Source organism: Rhinopithecus bieti, unplaced genomic scaffold (genome assembly GCF_001698545.2).
Source record: "Rhinopithecus bieti isolate Rb0 unplaced genomic scaffold, ASM169854v2 scaffold_21742, whole genome shotgun sequence".
NCBI classification, from domain to species: Eukaryota; Metazoa; Chordata; class Mammalia; order Primates; family Cercopithecidae; genus Rhinopithecus; species Rhinopithecus bieti.
Window position 1 is genome coordinate 23,659 of NW_016810371.1, and position 9,811 is coordinate 33,469.

Sequence of the window (9,811 nt, forward strand, 5' to 3'; positions counted from 1 at the left end):
ATTATGTACCCAGTAGTCATTCAGGAGCAGGTTGTTCAGTTTCCATGTAGTTGAGCGGTTTTGATTGAGTTTCTTAGTCCTGAGTTCTAGTTTGATTGCACTGTGGTCTGAGAGACAGTTTGTTATTACTTCTGTTCTTTTACATTTGCTGAGGAGTGCTTCACTTCCACCTATGTGGTCAATTTTGGAATAAGTGCGATGTGGTGCTGAGAAGAATGTATATTCTGTTGATTTGGGGTGGAGAGTTCTGTAGATGTCTATTAGGTCTGCTTGGTGCAGAGCTGAGTTCAATTCCTGAATATCCCTGTTAACTTTCTGTCTCATTGCTCTGTCTAATGTTGACAGTGGGGTGTTAAAGTCTCCCATTATTATTGTATGGGAGTCTAAGTCTCTTTGTATGTCTCCAAGGACTTGTTTTATGATTCTGAGTACTCCTGTATTGGTTGCATATATATTTAGGATAGTTAACTCTTCTTGTTGAATTGATCCCTTTACCACTATGTAATGACCTTCTTTGTTTGTTTTGACCTTTGTTGGTTTAAAGTCTGTTTTATCAGAGACTAGAATTGCAGCCCCTCCCTTTTTCCGTTCTCCATTTGCTTGGTAGATCTTCCTCCATCCCTTTATTTTGAGCCTATGCGTGTCTCTGCATGTGAGATGGGTCTCCTGAATACAGTACACTGATTTGCAAACAGGGACTGTTTGCAAAAAACAAGACTGATGGGTCTTGACTCTTTATCCTATTTGCCAGTCTGTGTCTTTTAATTGGAGAATTTAACCCATTTGCATTTAAGGTTAATATTGTTATGTGCGAATTTGATCTTGTCATTATGATGTTAGTTGGTTATTTTGCCCATTAATTGATGCAGTTTCTTCCTAGCATCGATGGTATTTACATTTTGGCATGTTTTTGCAGTGGCTGGTACTGGTTGTTCCTTTCCATGTTTATTGCTTCCTTCAGGAGCTCTCGTAGTGCAGGCCTAGTGTTGACAAAATCTCTTAGCATTTGCTTGTCTGTAAAGGATTTTATTTCTCTTTCACTTATGAAGCTTAGTTTGGCTGTATATGAAATTCTAGGTTGAAAATTCTTTTCTTTAACAATGTTGAATATTGGTCCCCACTCTCTTCTGCTCGTAGAGTGTCTGCTGAGAGGTCCACTGTTAGTCTGATGGGCTTCCCTTTATGGGTAACCCGACGTTACTCTCTGTCTGCCCTTAACATTTTTTTTCTTCATTTCAACCTTGGTGAATCTGACAATTATGTGTCTTGGAGTTGCTCTTCTTGAGGAATATCTTTATGTCATTCTCTGTATTTCCTGAATTTGAATGTTGGTCTGCCTTGCTAGGTTGGGGAAGTTCTCCTGGATAATATCCTGCAGAGTGTTTTCCAGCTTGGTTCCATCCTCCCTGTCACTTTCAGGTACACCAATCAGACATAGATTTAGTCTTTTCACATAGTCTCATATTTCTTGGAGGGTTTGTTCATTTCTTTTTACTCTTTTTTCTCTAAACTTCTCTCCTTGTTTCATTTCATTCATTTGATCTTCAATCACTGATACTCTTTCTTCCAGTTGATCGAATTGGTTACTGAAGCTTGTGCCTTCATCACGTAGTTCTTGTGCCATGGTTTTCAGCTCCATCGGGTCATTTAAGGACTTCTCTACACTGGTTATTCTAGTTAGCCATTCATCTAATCTTTTTTCAAGGTTTTTAGCTTCTTTGCAATGGGTTCAAACTTCCTCGTTTAGCTTGGAGAAGTTTGATCATCTGAAGCCTTCTTCTCTCAACTCATCAGTCATTCTCCATCCAGCTTTGTATCATTGCTGGCAAGGAGTTGCGTTCCTTTGGAGGGGGAGAGGCACTCTGATTTTTAGAATTTTCAGCTTTTCTCTTCTGTTTTTTCCCCATCTTTGTGGTTTTATCTACCTTTGGTCTTTGATGTTGGTGATGTACAGAGGGGCTTTGGTGTGGATGTTCTTTCTGTTTGTTAGTTTTCCTTCTAACAGTCAGGACCCTCAGCTGCAGGTCTGTTGGAGTTTGCTGGAGGTCCACTCCAGACCCTGTTTGTCTGGGTATCAGCAGCAGAGGCTGCAGAACAGCGCATATTGCTGAATACCAAATGTTGCTGCCTGATTGTTTCTCTGGAAGTTTTGTCTCAGAGGGGTACTGGCCTTATGAGGGGTCAGTCTGCCCCTACTTGGGGTGCTTTCCAGTTAGGCTATTTGGGGGTCAGGGACCCACTTGAGTAGGCAGTCTGTCTTTTCTCAGATCTCAAACTCTGTGCTATTAGAACCACTACTCTCTTCAAAGCTGTCAGACAGGGAGATTTACATCTGCAGAGGTTTCTGCTGCCTTTTGTTTGGCTATGCCCTGCCCCTAGAGGTGGAGTCTGCAGAGGCAGGCAGGCCTCCTTGAGCTGAGGTGGGCTCCACCCAGTTCGAGCTTCCTTGCCCCTTTGTTTACCTACTCAAACCTCAGCAATGTCGGGCAGCCCTCCCCCAGCCTCACTGCCGCCTTACAGTTATATGTCAGACTGCTGTGCTAGCAATGAGCAAGGCTCCCTGGGCGTGGGACGTTCCGAACCAGGCGCAGGATATAATCTCCTGGTGTGCCGTTTGCTAAGACCATTGAAAAAGTGCAGTATGAGGGTGGGAGTGTCCCGGTTTTCCAGGTACCATCTGTCACGGCTTCCCTTGGCTAGGAAAGGGAATTCCCCAACCCCTTGCACCTCCCGGGTGAGGCAATGCCCCGCCCTGCTTCGGCTCACACTCCGTGGGCTGCACCCACTGTCCAACAAGCCCCAGTGAGATGAACCCGGTACCTCAGTTGGAAATGCAGAAATCACCCGTCTTCTGCATTGCTCATGCTGGGAACTATAGACTGGAGCTGCTTGTATTCGGCCATCTTGGAACCCTATTATGAGTATTTTAAAACAAAATATCCCACTTGTGCCTAAGCAGTATGCACAATTTTGCACAACTCAGTTTCTGACCTTTCTGTTCTGTTAGGAATTTTACAATAAATACTCAAGTGAGTGCAGGTGTGGGTAGGATTTGGAGGAATTGGCAGCCACCAGTGATGACTGCATCCATAGACTTTTCCTGACTAGTTCATTCCTTTCCCTTGAGCTCCCCCAGACCACCCTTTCCTGACTAGAAAGAGTCACACAGGTGCTTCAAATAATAATATATTTTAAAATATATATTGTAATTTATCTGTACAGTAGGACATTGCACTCATTAAATACTATCAAACCAATCAGAACTTGAGGAGTTGCTTGCGCCCTCTGTAGGATTTGAGCATGGAAAGATTCAAGGATTATAAATCATGCTGCTATAAAGACACATGCACACGTATGTTTATTGTGGCACTATTCACAATAGCAAAGACTTGGAACCAACCCAAATGCCCATCAATGATAGACTGGATAAAGAAAATGTGGCACCTATACACCATGGATATTATGTAGCCATAAAAAAGGATGAGTTCATGTCCTTTGCAGGACATGGATGATGCTGGAAACCACCATTCTCAGCAAACTAACACAAGAATAGAAAACCAAACACCACATGTTCTCACTCATAACTGAGAGTTGAACAATGAGATCACACGGACACAGGGAGGGGAGCATCACACACTGGGGCCTGTTGGGGAGTGGGGGGCTAGGGGAGGGATAGCATTAGGAGAAATACCTAATGTAGATGATGGGTTGTTGGGTGCAGCAAACTACCATGGCACATGTATACCTACGTAACAAACCTGGAAATTCTGCACATGTATGCCAGAACTTAAAGTACAATAATAAAAAAAAATGTAGGGAGGCAGCATTATGCTAAACTTGAAAAAATGAAGTCTACTCTCTTCATTAGCAGTCTAATCTCAGACTACATTTTGGGACACTTAATTACAAGAAGTAATTGAATTTTGATTTGTACTTTGGGGTAGCATTTGGCTTGCATTTGGGCATATATTTGCTACACTGTCTCTTCCATTTACTGATGTTGAAGATGGTGGTGGCTGACACCTTGAAAACAGAAGCAAATTGAGGCTGACTGAGCTTGGTCTCCTCCTGATTCACTCCTTCCCCCACCTCCCAGCTTCTCTCACTCTCTCCCACTCTACTGAAGACCTGTGTTCCCTCAGGTAATATTAGCTGTAGATTGAGAGAAACTCAGACTTACATGACATAGCCACCTTAAAAGATTATCTTAAAGCACTACAGCAGAATTCCTGAGGGGTGGTGAGCAAGTGCCCCCACAAATGCCAGTGATATCCCCAAAAGGGTTAAAGTTTTGCTTTTGGTTTTGTTTTTAAAATGAAACCATCCTGAACTTTCCTGGTTCCAGAGAAGTTCACTTAGGTCAACACTGGTGACACTCGATGGTGTCTGAGTTCTCTAGACAGAATGTAGCAAGCCCATGTTTCCTATATCGACATGATGAAAGGGTTTCTAATATGCAGTCTTCTTCTCTCATGTATCTTCAATTTCAAACTTTAACCATGGGTCTAGAGAAGAAAGTGCAATGAGTGTGCAGGGGAAGACACAAATGACAAAGACCCACTTTTTATGGTTAGAAGAAAATTTAATTGTTCTTATTAAGGATAAGATGTCAAAATAATTTTTCTCATCAAATCAGTTACATAGCAGGTGTGGGAAACACCAGAAAAGTAAGGACGGAACATATTAAAGCCTCTTTGGAAGGTGGAAGTCTGTTTAAAAAGTGAGTAAATTTGAATAATTTAATAGCAAGTGAGGACCTTAGAATTATAAATATGTGGAGATGAACTTAGCAAACAGTTTTCCTTGACGAAAATAACTGTAGTTACTGTATGTTTTTCAAAGTATTTTGAAGGAGTAGAAATCTAGCAACACCTTTAAAGACAATGCCCGTAGGGAGCATGTGGTACTGACAATCCAAGGTTATATGATTGACTAGATTCAAAGTATGTCTACTTTTTCTGTGCTTCAAATGAGAGGATCTCACATAAGAAAGAGGAACTAAGGCTGAGGGCAGTGGCTCACACCTGTAATCCCAGCACATTGGAAGGCCAAGGCAGGTGGATCACTTGCGGTTAGAGTTTGAGACCAGCCTGGCCAGCATGGTGAGACCCTGTCTCTACTAAAAATACAAAAATTAGCTGAGTGTGGCGATGCATGCCTGTAATCCCAGCTACCTGTGAGGCTGAGGTGGGAGGACTGCTTGAACCTAGGAGGCAGAGGTTGCAGTGAGCTGAGATCACACCACTGCACTCCAGCCTGGGTGACATAGTGAGACTCCATCTCAAAAAACAACAAACAAACAAACAAACAAAAAACAAAACCAAAACAAAGACAAACAAACAGAAAAGAATAACTTAGTTGAATTTGAATTTGAAATTTGCAAAGAATGGGCAGATTTATGTGTTGGGAGTATCAGTCAATGCAAGGTAAATGAGGCCGTAAGAGGCTGGTAATTCCTCTGATGCCACACTTTCCTTTGAAAGAATTTATTATATGATTTTAACAAATGGAAAGATAAATGTCATTGACAATGTCCTCAAGAAGATCCCTACAGTAAATATGACATCTGGTTTCATAGTCGTCATCTGCTGGTGCGTCATGGAAGACAGGCCAGTTCTGAAGTCTGTAGAAAAGACATATAATTGCTCCAGGGATCTGTCAAACGACTCTGATAGAGAGATAAAATAGGGAAAAAGTAGGATAAATCCTTCCACACTCAAACAATGGCTGTTATGTTATGGCTGTTATGTTAAGACTTCTATTACCCCATTCCACTGGCTGGGGCCACTAATATACCACTGAATCTTAGTCCTCCCTTGTTTTCTGTGTCAGTCCCCTCTAAGGCAAGGACTGAATCAACAATCTCAGTCCTAATTCATCTTACCAGGCCCAGCCTCAACCACTCATATGTTACTTCTCACATTCCCACCGCTGCCAGTCCTGGGAGCATGTGGCCAGTCCTCCAGCCACCCTCCTTCCCCTCAGGTTGGCCCAGTCCATCAGCCTGGATCTCTGTGGGTTCCCAGCCTTATGTTCAGCACAGATCATTGGTCCAGGATCCAAATCTAGGGCTTCCCCTGAACCCCAAGTAGATAGATAAGATCCTTCTTCCTGTCAGATATCCTAGGTCACAATCCCTTGCCCCAGGGAATCCCTGGTCCTGAAAATGACCAAGATAATCCCCAGTGATGAATTCCTCCCTCTTCCAGGAAAGGCCAGTTGTAAACCATGTCTGATGCACACTTGAGATGCACACCTGTGTGTGCCATGTTCTTTGCATGGTTGATTTCACACACAGAACCAAACTTCCACAGTACTATTTGGGTGCTCTCGTGATGTCAGGAACTCACCACCTCTTGTCTTATTGCATCTGATCTGTTCTGCCGGTTATATGAAGAGTTTCTCAAAGACCACAGAGAAGTGAGATCTGTTACATATTCTACCTACTTTACATTTTTTTTCTTTCTTTTTTTATTTTTTATTTTTTATTATACTTTAAGTTCTAGGGTACATGTGCATAACGTGCAGGTTTCTTACATATGTATATTTGTGCCATGTTGGTGTGCTGCACCCATCAACTCGTCAGCACCCATCAATTCATCATTTATATCATGTATAACTCCCCAATGCAATCCCTCCCCCCTCCCCCCTCCCCATGATAGGCCCCGGTGTGTGATGTTCCCCTTCCCGAGTCCAAGTGATCTCATTGTTCAATTCCCACCTATGAGTGAGAACATGCGGTGTTTGGTTTTCTCTTCTTGTGATAGTTTGCTAAGAATGATGGTTTCCAGCTGCATCCATGTCCCTACAAAGGACACAAACTCATCCTTTTTTATGGCTGCATAGTATTCCATGGTGTATATGTGCCACATTTTCTTAATCCAGTCTGTCACAGATGGACATTTGGGTTGTTTAGCGATAGCCGCTCACCACCTTTACCAAAAGGAAGAATCTGTAAATTCTTTGCTCTGCTTGTAAAATGAATAAAATAGTCCAGCTGTCATGTCATTTCAGATTCAGCCAAACAAATACCAATTGATATTCGTTAAAATAAGGCCTCCCTCTTAGATGATTGTTGTTTTGTGTGGTTTCTTTATATTTAAAGCAATCTCCAGCGTGCCTCACTGCCTGACGGCCCGGGGTCTCTCAGTCCCTGCTGCAGCCATCTGCTCCCCTGGCCTGGAAAGCAGTGTTGCAGGGCCAGGACCTGGCGAGGGAGTCGGGCACCAGGACCTGGTGGAACATGGGCAAGTAGCCGGGGTCAGACAAGCACCCTTACGAGGAGTATGCAGAGAAGCCCTTGAAGCTGGTCCTCAAAGCAGGAGGGAACCAAGTCACTTAGCTCTCCAAAGGCTTGGGCTTTTTAAAAAATAAACTCGGGCTTATTTTAATGAATATCAGTTGGCACTGAGGCAGGTTCTGTGGGAAGAAAAGGGGAGAAAACAGAGAGAAGTAAAGGAGGATAAAAGAAAGTGAGCTCGAGGTAGCATGGAGAGGAGGCAGAAAAAGAGCTCCAGTGTCACTTCCCTGTGAGATTAGACCTGCCTGCCGAGAAGCCTCTCACAAGCTCTTCCACCAAGCAAGAAGTAGAACAGACAGCCCTTCAAGAAGCTTCGAGTCAACTGATGACAATTGCAGAGAAAAGACCTAAGGGCTTTATTTTCATTTCCTGTAACTGATTTTATTGCTCTTGGCTGCTTCACGATCATTAAACACCCAGTGGATTTTAATACCATGAAAGAAAAGATCAACAACAATGACTACCAGTCCATAGAAGAACTAAAGGATAACTTCAAACTAATGTGTACTAATGCCATGCTTTGCAACAAACCAGAGGCCATTTTTTATAAAGCTGCCAAGAAGTTACTGCATTCAGGGATGAACATTCTTAGCTAGCAAAGAATTCAGAGCCTGAATTCTGAAGCAGAGCATAGACTTTATGGCAGACTAGCAAAAAAACAAAAACAAAACAAAACAAAACAAAACAAAACAAACTCGAAAGCAGAAAGAGAACAGACACTTCGCAGAGTAGGGTGGACAGAAGCTGCTGGCCAAGAAAGCTGGAGATACTGAAGCATAAGCCTTCAGAAGTACCAGCAAAGAAAATAAAAAGACAAAGTTATGCTTGAAAATGAGTTTAAAAGCAGTAATTTAGACAGAGAGAAGAACCAGATTGACTGCATCATTAAGGAATTTGAGGAAAGCTGACCAAGCGGCTTGTTAATAGCGCAAATGTGAAAGAAGAAAACCAGATGGAACAACCACCTTGGGAATTCCCCATCCTGTGAATCCCATTGTAAGAGTCAGGCGACTGCCCTGTGAGACTGCAAATGACTACTAGAAGACTTCAGTCTGGAATGAATACTTTGCAGGGGTTCAAAGAGGATAAATTAAACAAAGTAACTCTAGTGTTATATTTGAATTACGAACCCTACAGTTCTTGTGCACCACATTATTACTCCACATTTGCAAATGTCAACAAGGATGATTCTGATTTAATCTATTCAAACTATGGGGAAGGCTGATCTTCCAGGTGCTTTCAGCATCCCTAAGATTTTGGCCACATGCCAAGATTATCCATATGTTATGGCATATAGTTTACTGAATGTTTTAACAAGAGGAGAACATTCCAGGACTCTGCAAGAGCTGGAGATGTCATCACTTGAAGATGAAGGTCATACTAGGATACTTGTCACAGCAAATGAAATAGAGATTATAGAAATAGAGCCAGCAGTGTGTCTGGACTCCAATACTCAGGACAGGCTCATAGCACTGAAAGCAATAACAAACTTTGGCACTCCAGTTGAAGGTTTTAACTCTGAAAAAGCTGATGTGTTCAAAAGAAACTTGACAAGACCACCAAATTGTTCAAAGAGCTCCAGGGAGCCCAGAATGAGCTTTTGAGCATCAGACCCTCTCCCAGTATGATCTGTCTCTTGGGTCCCTCATACAGAGAAATGCATCTGTCTGAACAAGTGACTAATAATCTTACAACTTACACAGCAGGTAACTTCAGGTGATATTGTAAGCATGTATGGAGTTCAAAAAGCAATAAGAGTTTCCATTCCTTGCCTTATCCTAGAAAACAACTTTGTAGATTTAACAGAAGATTTTGAAGAACCTAAAAAGATCGACGTTGCTGAGTGTGGACTTGATGGGATTTGAAGCCAACTGGTATTTGATTATATATTGTGTACATATTTTTTCTTTATTCTTAACTTGGAAATGCTTTTCAGGAGATATTAAATATTTGTAAATTATGTTTTCAATTAAACTTTAGAATAATGAATTTTAATGTTCCAGAGTTTGAACTTGTATTGGGTAATAAAGCTGGACCTGGGACTCAAAAAAAGATGTGTTCACCCTCCCTCTCCTCTTTATCCATAAGTACAATATTCACTATGGAAAAGAAATTTTAAAAATAAGAAAATAATTCAAGAGAAGTGGTTAAATATGGAGATCCAATTTCCAAATAAGAGGAGTTTCTAAAAGTGATAAAACAGACAAAAGGATCAAAACCAATTCTCAGAGAAAACATCATTTTAAAAAAAAATTGCAGAGAGTACTACCTGAGTCCTACACAAAATCAAGAGCAAAAGCAACACCATGACATAGCTTCATAAAAATTTAAACTGTAAGGGGAAAGACAATTCTACAAGTTTCCAAGCAAAAAAAAAGTAGGTCATTTTCATGGAGCAAAATTTTAAACTAGCTTTGACTTTTTCTACTGCAGTGAGCAATGCTGGATGACAATGTGATGACATCTTCTACAGAGAGGGTAAAGTGCAACTCAAGAATGATGGACCACATC

At 41.7% G+C, this 9,811-nt stretch overlaps 1 pseudogene; it reads left to right on the forward strand.

Annotated features, from left to right (window-relative positions):
* LOC108541979 (bromodomain-containing protein 7-like) overlaps positions 1-9,165 on the forward strand; it is a 26,177-nt pseudogene extending 17,012 nt beyond the window's left edge.
* Positions 9,166-9,811: the final 646 nt, after the last annotated feature.